The sequence below is a fragment of the Alligator sinensis genome, unplaced genomic scaffold (genome assembly GCF_000455745.1).
Source record: "Alligator sinensis unplaced genomic scaffold, ASM45574v1 scaffold326_1, whole genome shotgun sequence".
In the NCBI taxonomy this organism is placed as follows: Eukaryota; Metazoa; Chordata; order Crocodylia; family Alligatoridae; genus Alligator; species Alligator sinensis.
Genome location: NW_005842239.1, coordinates 1,396,976 through 1,406,343, shown reverse-complemented (window position 1 = coordinate 1,406,343; position 9,368 = coordinate 1,396,976). Strand labels below are relative to the sequence as shown.

The 9,368-nt window shown below is 46.5% G+C and overlaps 1 protein-coding gene across 7 annotated transcripts in view; it reads right to left on the bottom strand.

The window, feature by feature from the left end:
* Positions 1-9,368, bottom strand: part of TSNARE1 (t-SNARE domain containing 1) — a 518,176-nt gene that overhangs the window by 413,737 nt on the left and 95,071 nt on the right. The window contains exons 1-2 of one of the 7 annotated variants that reach the window (XM_025208584.1): positions 3,374-3,426; positions 530-603 (exon numbers count right to left, since the gene is read on the bottom strand). The exons of 5 other annotated variants lie outside the window; for them this stretch is intronic. The gene's annotated coding sequence lies outside the window, so the exon portion shown is untranslated. Of the gene's footprint in view, positions 1-529; positions 604-3,373; positions 3,427-9,368 lie in introns of those variants that run through there. One more of the 7 variants, XM_025208583.1, reaches the window with a different exon arrangement.

The window sequence follows — 9,368 nt, the reverse complement described above, 5'->3', positions numbered from 1 at the left end:
GGGGAGGGTTAGCTGGGTGGTGGTGCCCAGGACAGGCTTCAGCGTCAGCCCCTACAGCCCGATCCGGTCCAGCCCCATCAGCGCAGTGCCCCGGGAGCTGTGAACCATGAAGCCACCCGGCACCAGCACCCATGGCCGCTGCTCAGGGCAGCTGACGCCCACACTTTTGGAGCTGCAGCTGTGCTTCTGTGTACTTTCTGCTGCTGGTGAGTACCAAAATGGTCTTATAAAAGTGGTAGAAATGGGTCTGGGGGTCAGTATAGTCAAGGTCTTGGAATGTATCCCTATTTGTTACATTGTAAAGTGGGTTCCCTTTATGGGAATTTGAGTTATGCACTGTTTTCCAGGAACACATGTACAGCATAAAGCGAGGGAAACCTGTATTCAAATAAATATGGTATTTAATCAAACTTAAAAAAAAAAAATCACTGTAAACTGAATATTTTAAACATAATTGTCATTCAATGATACCAAGCTCACTGCAGACAGATGCCATTCTCAGGAGCTCTAATTCGTAACGACAACATACCATCGGGGTCACGGCATTAAGGGCAGGGCTCAGGTCTGCAGATTCCAGATCCAGGAGGGAGCTCCAACGTGCAGCTGTAGGAACAGGCAGAAATCCCATGCTGCAACACTGGTTGACCAGAAGAACAAAGCTTCTTACCAAAAGGCCCCAATCCCCCACCTGTATCTGGCAGGCTCTTTTACCAGCCCAGGAAAGGCTCAGTGGTATTCTCATGTCTCCTTCAGGCCATGGTTTGAACAAATCAAATGCACAAAGCAATGCAAAATAAAGCTGCTCCCCTGACCATAAAGTTGCTCCCTGACCAAGGCAGGGACAGCAGAGCCCAGGCTTCCCCACTCTTCCTCTTAAGCTCTCAGCTCCAGGACCAACCTCTCTCCTACATCTCCCCTCCCATCCTCTCTCTTCCACCCCTCCCAGCTGGTTGTGATAATGCAACACAGATTACTTTGTTAAGGCCACCCTGCTCCCTAACTCCATCTTTCATTGCTACCTCTGGCTTGCATGCTTAACCAGGTGTACAGAAATGTTATGCAGGGTCTCCTTTCCACGTATAATAAGTGTCCAAGACACAAAATTACACCTTAAGTGTGGCGGTGCATCTCAGATAAGTCACCCGGTGGAGGACTGTCAACTCGGAAACCCTTTCTGTTTCCTTCCTTCACCGTCCTCGAGTTTTAACGGAGCTCTTCCATACGTCACTTATATAACTGATTAGAGCCTGGCAGTGGCCAAGTCGTGATACACAAGAAGAAAATAAGAAAAACAAAAACACACCACCCCACACCTGTCAAGGAGCTGGAGGGAAGTGTAGGAGGCAGACAATCCTTCCTGACTCATGCAAGCAATCAGTTTATACCCAGGTGCAGAATTGCAGCATGTCGTTTCAGCTGAGCACCAGGCTAGGAACACGTCCTCTGGCATACCAGATGCTTCTCTCGCTCTCCCTCCCTCCCTTGGTGCACGCTTTAAATTGTAGACCCTACAGTTCAAAGCATCATCCCTCCAGCCCCACTCAGACCAATGCTTTTCTACAGCTAGAGAAGAAAAAAAATATGCCCCGGTAATGCCAGGGCTAAACACAGCTCCTGCGTGCTGCAGAAACAGGAGAGGAAACCGTCTTATGTGAGGGACTCAACCAAAACACGGCAGCAGAGCAGATGCTGTTGATGCCCAGCAGCTAAGGGTTAATACGAATCTCCAGTGAAGGTATCCATGCAGAACAGCTACCCTAATCCACTACCTGCTAAAGACAGCTTTCTCTCACAGCATGGATGAGGCTTGTAATGAACTCCAGTGTTTAAAAACTGATTAGAGTTCTGTGTTTGTTTTCTTAATATGCATCTTCAGATGATGCTTAGCACATAGCTAATGGAATAGCAACAGATAGGGTATTTTGCAGGATGAAAAAGAACAGAAAAGATCCCGGAGTCGACAAGCAACAGTTTCACAGCCATCAGGCAAACTTAAAGACCTGTCGGGAGGCAGGCGTCTAAAGTATCAGAGCCAGCATGCTGCAAAAGACCTGGCAGATGCTGGCTGCTTAGAGGAGAAGATGACGCACCTCTCCTTGGAGGTGGTTACCACATGTTAGTCCAGGGGCTCGCTGCTAGACATCAACACGGCAACTGGTGAACCTGATCCCGCTGTAAGTCTTGTAACTGCAGCCGAGCTAGGTAAAGAGAAGCTGCGAGTCTTCAATTCTGCCCACTGTCGCACCTGAATAGTCAGGTCTGCAGCACTGTAAATGGGTTCAAAATTGGGAAGTGATAGTGTCTCACGGGAATATGTGACAACACAATGTGTTGTTGGGTATGCCTTCCCGGCAGAGCTAAAGCCTTCCACGCCAGAGCCAGGTTATGCAGTATCTGTTAGCAGCTTCAAGCAAATGCTGCACTCAAGTTAGCTCGCATCCACATGCAAATATCTTGAGTTGCATTTAATGCAAGTGAATGCAGCAATGAAGGCAAAGCCCTTTGCAGTGAAGGTCAATCCAAGAAGGGCCCATCCAGGCTGAGCTCTACAGGACAATTTCGGGTGGAGGAGCTCTCTTTGCTCATTCCTACGCATGATGTATAATATCATTGCCAGCTGTCACCATACTGCATGAATAACTGATATAAAATCAATAGAAACAGCTAAGACTTTGGATTATCTGGCAATTCCTTCCTTTCTAGAGTTGAAGCTCTCGGGTAGGAGTTTTGGGGGGCCGGGGGTGTGGTGGGAGTTGCATGGAACAAGGATGGTTGGTAGGGGCTTTCTGTGGTGTAAGTCACATAAAAGAGTCACTTTTACAAAGAGAAACCCCTTGCAACATTTTGCAGAAAGATAATCCAATTCTGGGCTTATATGATCTCAGAGGAAGACTGTTTCGTGTTCAGATTGGCCTCATATAATGTGGCTTCGACTCCAGGTCTCGCATGTCCCATAGACTGGAAGTCTGTCTTTGAAGCAGTTGGGGCTTGATCTATGAATCAAATCAGGAACAAGGCTTTAAATTGGTACCCAAGGCCTGATGCACTTGTCACAACTTAACTGCAGAGGGTGGGCACCTGCATTTTGTACCAGGTGGAGCCTGTGCACCATATTCGCATGCTGCTTCAGACAGAAAGTGCTACTGCCACCCAGCCTGGGGGTACAAATGTGTGTGGGAGATGAGAGATATTCATCTACTGGGGAGACAAACTTTCCTAGCAAGCTGGAGGTAAAAGGCAGCATTTTGGAAATGGGTACTATCAGGTTACCTAATTTTAGTGAGGAGTCAAAAAGCCCCCAAAGTTTTATGAAGAGGGCAGGGCACTATCAGTAGAAAACAGAGGCATTTTAGCCAGTTCTGTAAAGCCTTACCCCTTTCTACCAAGCCTCATTTTGTTCTTCTGTGGGTTCAGCCAGCTGCTCCTTGTCCAAAAGCTACATTTCCTGCAGATATCCCTGATAAAATAGTAACGGCAGGGGTTGCATCAGCGTGTAGTCTTCAACATATCACTAGAAGCTTAATCCCACTGGTTTTCTCTGCTTCTTCTGCTGGTCTCACTGAAATGCTGAGAAGACACAGGAGGAAAGATGCGGGCTTCTGCAGAGGAGCTGCTACCCATCACTGCTCTGAGCTCTATAGGAGATGCGCAACTGGATCCACCTTAGTGCCTCCTCATTCACAGCCACGAGGAGGTTATCTCTGCATGCCAGCAGAGCCGACTGTGTGCTGTGCTCCAGTCTTAGATGCAAGTCATCTAGGCTCGCATCGTGTGCGTTTGGAGAGCGTTTACTTTGCAAATGGCTACAAAACCCAACTTCAGCAACAGGGCCTAGGATGTTCCTGAGCTCTCTCTGGTCAACAGACGCACAGAGTTCATGATATTATCTGGAAGTCTCTGTAGAGAAGACTACTAAATCCTTTTCTCTTGGCCATTCGTCTTCCCTTATCTTGCATTTCATTCCCTGCTGCCTAGAAACAGCTGTGTATTTGAGCGGAGGGACTACAAATCACCTTCCCCTTGCTCATCTCTTTGCTTGCAGCAGTCCTGTTGAATGGAATGAAGAAAGACTACATGGGTTTTTTGGCACCAAGAAGTCCCAAGTTTCTTGCCACAAAAGTCGGGCACAGGTCCCGGGGGTCCCAATCAGCCCTCCTCCACCGCCAGCCAGGTTAAAAACTTTGTTTTGTCACTTGTGACTTTATAAATCTGGGTCCAGGGATTTATTTACACTGCTATTGAACCAAGCAAGCAATCATATCCACTTAGAGATTGCACTTATTGATTTAATAAAGCCAAAACAAAACATTTCCTCGGAACAGCGGCAGCTAGAAAAAAGGAGGGATGAAGCTACAAGAAACATGAATGGTCCCAAAAAAAAAGAGAGATGTTACTCTGCAGAGCCAAGCAAAAACTATCTGAGCACTCTGCCCCGCAACAGATTTCTGCCGGAAGAACGAAGGGTGTTACTCTGCCAGCAACACTCCTCGCTATTCCTAGTCCCACCGTCTGATCTACACGACCGCTCTTTTCTTTCCTCCTGCTTTTTCAATCCTCGCTACAAAAGTGGGAGCAGGTAGAATTAAAAAAAGAATACCCTCCTGATCAGTCAGAGCAGACGTGAACAAACAGATCCGTGTTTGCCGCAAAGGCAAAGGCCACCTCGCCTACGAATATGCACTCGAACGCCATTGTATGTTTAAGCTCCGTTACAACGCTGCCACGTTTGATGTAGCCATGTGACAGCTGTGGAAAGCTATTTGGCTTCAAGATTAATTATGGTAAAAAAAAAAAATAAAGAGGAAGTTTTCTCCCTCTTCCATCCTGCATGGACTAAAGAGCAACTCTGCTCTGAAAAAGCAATTCCAAGTTGCGCTCCGATTTTAACCAGAGAATTGTTCATCACCTCCGCTTCATGTGTCAGCTCCTCTAGTTCCTGTCCTGCTGTCGTCCCACAGATTGTGGGAATTAGGCACCAAAATTAATTATCTGATCTTTTTTGTAAGCAACACTTTAGTCCACGGGCATTATTCCCATCCCCCTTGATTTTAGTCGTTTCTCTTTCGAGCCACGTCATTGCCTGCCGAATTTAGACAATAAACTCTTATAGTGTGTCAATTTTGCGATGGATCGGTAGACCCGCAACACTCAGTAGTGTGGTATCAGAACATGTTTTCCTAGCCTATTATATAGACATGACAACATAGGGATGTAGCACTGGAAGGGGCTTCCTGGGCCCCCCGCGTTCACAGACTATCATAAGCCAAAGGACTCTTGCAAACCACCACTTCAAACCATGACCCACAACGGCAGGGAGCAAACTCCCAAACACCATGAGCGCCATATAAAGTGCCGCAGGTAAAAGCAGGGGAGACAAGGGCATTTCCAATGCCCTGTCACTGCAATGACCAGGAGCAAACTGTTAATAGATGGCTCATAAGATCCCAGTAAAAGAGTTATGCCCCATGCTACAAAAATCCTAGTCTTGTACAATCTGATCATGAGGGGAAAACTCCTTCCTCGTCCTAAATTTGGCAAATCGGTGGCCTGAAGAAAAGCAAGCTTCTCCACCCAGGAACAATGGAAGAAAGCTACATCAGTCTGTAATTGAAGAGGTTGTGACAGAGGGAGAGAGGACACGGGCCGGCTCCATGATGGTGTCATTATGAGTGGAAGTGGTGATGTGTTGACAGGTTTTGCATCTGTTCAGAGTCACAAAATCATAGAGACGCGGAGCCAAAAGGGACCTCAAGAAGTCTAGTCCAACCCCCTGTCTGCGGCAGGATCGTCCCAATCCAAATCATCCCATGCAACCATAATCTAAACTCTACACAGTAACCTCTTAGTAAAACTATAGTCAACCCTGACACAAGCACAGAACATAACACCCTAACCTGCCACAAGTAAAGCAGGAGAACCACAACAGCCAATGTCCTGCTTCTATAAAAATATAAGTTCAAGAGGTCCCAAGCAGAGGCCCATGCCCCCCACTACAGAGGACGGCAAAACCCACACAGTCTACACCAATCTGACCAGGGGTAAGATTCCTTCCTGACCCTAAATATGGCAACCGGTATGACCCTCAACAGAGGAGCAAAACCCTTTAGCCAGAAACCTTCGGTTTTGGTACTAGCAGGACAATCGGACACACCCCAAAGTCCCCAGCCTTGATAGTCAACACCCAACGCCTCTGGGGAAAGCTTCAAAACACCCTGACACGTGTAGCAGAAAGTGAGGAAGCGGATAACCAGCAAAGCCCACAAGCATGGGAAACACCCATAGTAGAATTTAGGCATAGATAACACCTGCATCATCCCCAACCAGTGGCTGTCCAACCTCTTCTGGAACACCTCCCGGGATGGAGAGACTACAGCTTCCCTAGACATCTATTCCACTGCCTCGCTATTCTAACAGTGAAGAAGGGTTTTTTTTTCCGGATATCCGATCTAAATTTACTTAGCTGCAACCTCAAGCCATTGATCTGTCTCGGACGGCCAGAGCCGACTCGAGTTACGTTAGAAATTGGTCGTACGTTAGGGCGGGCTGGTGAATGGAGAGGCAGACAACTTATTGGTTGTAAAAACTTTACTCACGCCGCTTGCAGTCACGACGCAGGTGGTCCAGTCGTCTGAACAACCACACGAGTTGTTCCAGCTGGCGGGGCCCAAGCCAGTTAATCTGTCCGCAATTCGAAGCCGGGGGGAAAGGGGTACGTCTGGGGTTGCGCTTGGCGAGGGGAAGAAAGATCGATAGGTGATCAGTCTATCGATCGGCAGCCGCAAGTCAGATAACTTCAGAGGCACTCTGCAGCGTGCTCAAAGCTCTTCGACTGGGGGGGAATGCGCCGCAATTTTAAACCGGCCAGCGAGCCAATTACTAGCCGCCACGTGTGAATAATTTAGCACCGGCCAATAGCGGGGCACAAATTTACATTCGAATAGCGGGAACTCTTTGCACCGTGCATTTCTGTGCTGCAAAGAAGAAATGCATCCTGCAAAGGAAACTGCAAATTGGCGGGAACTCTCTCCTATACGCGGGTTCTCAATTGCAGCAGAACACTCTGCCGTGCAAAGGAGCTCTCACGTGGCCAGGAAATTCCATAGTGCCGAGGCACCAAAATCACTGGGTTGTGACATGATCTACGCCCTCCTCTCTGCAGAAAGAAAGAAAAGGTCCTACCCCTCTTCTTTACAGCAGTCCTTCAAGTATTTGAAGACTGCTATCACATCCCCTCTTAAGCGCCTTTTGCACAAGCTGAACGTGCCTAGCTACTTCAGCGTCTCCTCATACGACTTGCTTTCCAAGCCCTTGATCATCTTTGTTGGCCCCTCTCTAATTTCTCCACATCTTTTTAAAAATGTGGAGCCCAGAACTGCACGCAATACTTCAGATGTGGCCTAACCAGCTGAGAGGCACGGTCACCTCCCATGGCTTGCACCTAATGCTTCTACTGATGTATCCCATCCATTGATAATTCAGGGTTGTATCCCATTTGGGGATTAGGGGGAGGCTGGTGAGGTTTCAAGACTGTTTGAAGGCCAGGAGCAAGGGGGAATATGTTTCTCATCAAGTCTGATTCTCTTTGAGTATAAGCTGTAATTGTTTGATGGCACTTCTTCTAGGTCCCAGTGCAAGATGGTACATGATAACCAGGGGCAGAGTCATAGGTCCTTCCACATGTACTTTCAACACAAAATCATCTAGTTCAGAGATCGGTAATTATTTCGGCTGGGGGGGGGGCGACACTTAATGAGTTCTGGTGAGCTGTTGAGGACCGCACACATAAAATTAATGGTGAAGATATAATTTTAACAAATTATACATAAAAAAAAAATCATATGCTAAAAATCAAGCATCTGCTATAACATATTTTAATGTTATTTAAGAAAATGTTTGTCTGGATTTATGGGGTTTTTTGAGTAATGTATAGAGAGACAATTGCATAACGGTTCAAAATAAAATCTTGCTCTTGTATATTGAAAATCAGGTTAAAGAAAAACAAAGAAACTCAGTCAATGGGAAGAATGAAGCATGTGATGTATATTAACCAGAGAATCGAAGTCAGGCACAATCTCTGTTCTTGCAGTGCAGAGCACTGCTGCAAAATGGTCATTGCTCATCGAAGATTTATGTTTTGATTTAATGAATTTCATCACAGAAAATGTCTGCTTCTATATGTATGTTGATCCAAAGAGCACAAGCATCTTCTGGACATAAGCCTTGATCTTTGGAAAGATCTGTTCATTAAGAGAGGTGTAAAACCTGTGAAGTGGCACTGATCTGAATTGCTCCGCAAGCAATGCAAGACACTGCAGGTCAAGGAGCTCAAGTTGGAGGTCACATAGAGCGCTATCAGTATCAAATGTGAAAGGTGAGGTGACTAAAGACAAGTCATTTTCTCTCATTCAAAAATCCTCAACTCAGCAAAAAAATTCAGCATGGAAGTTGAGTGGTGACAACGTGCATTTTTTTTCAGGTTTTGATCACAAATATTAATCTGCTGCAACACAGGAAAACGGGTGAGCTTGTTGTTCCCTATCTAACGGGAGAAAAGGAGCAACTTCGTCATGACGCTGAAATGCAATTCATGAGCCCCTTCCTGCGCAGTCCTGAATTCAGTTTTGTCACAACCCAATTAAATTGTGCCCATGCCACTGAGCAAGAGATACCATTCAAATCATCCTCATTTTGATGATTAAGGGTTAAAAGACATCCCTGCCAAAAATTCCTTGAAACAAAACGCGGCCAGAGTACTGTAGATAATTGGTCAGCTGAAATAAAATGCTAGGGGAAACTATATATAATTGGTCCAAAAATAAGCGTAAGCTCCTCACACGTAGCACACACGTAACAGGTAGAGAAACCTAACCCACTACCTTGTAACTTGAGGACACAAAGAGCTGCCACCTGCCAAAAAATTAAAGTTTCCATATAACGGTTCACGATTGGGCATCTCTGTCAAACACCTCTGCCTATAAATAGTTTAACGGTTTCCGCCCAAGTCGGAGAGCTCTGGGGATCTCGCAGGAAACACCTGTGCTTGTCACCAGAGAATTGGGAAATTGATCAATTCCCAATCAATCACCCCGTCAGCGTAAAATATTGACGTAGAAAGTCTTGCAAGCTCGACCGTTCGTTCCCGGCGCCACGTCCGTCATTATCTCGTTATAACCTAACTGCATGCGTGTACTCGACTCTGTAACCGAAGTTATATGCGTATACTCAACTCTATAACCGAAGCTGTAACGGAACAAAGGCTCGCCTGCGTCGTCCATCACTATCTACGCGACGTAAGTAAACAAACTCCTGTGACCTACACGTGTCTGTGCCTGGTTAATTCCACTCCATCCATCAATTCCCCGCCTGCC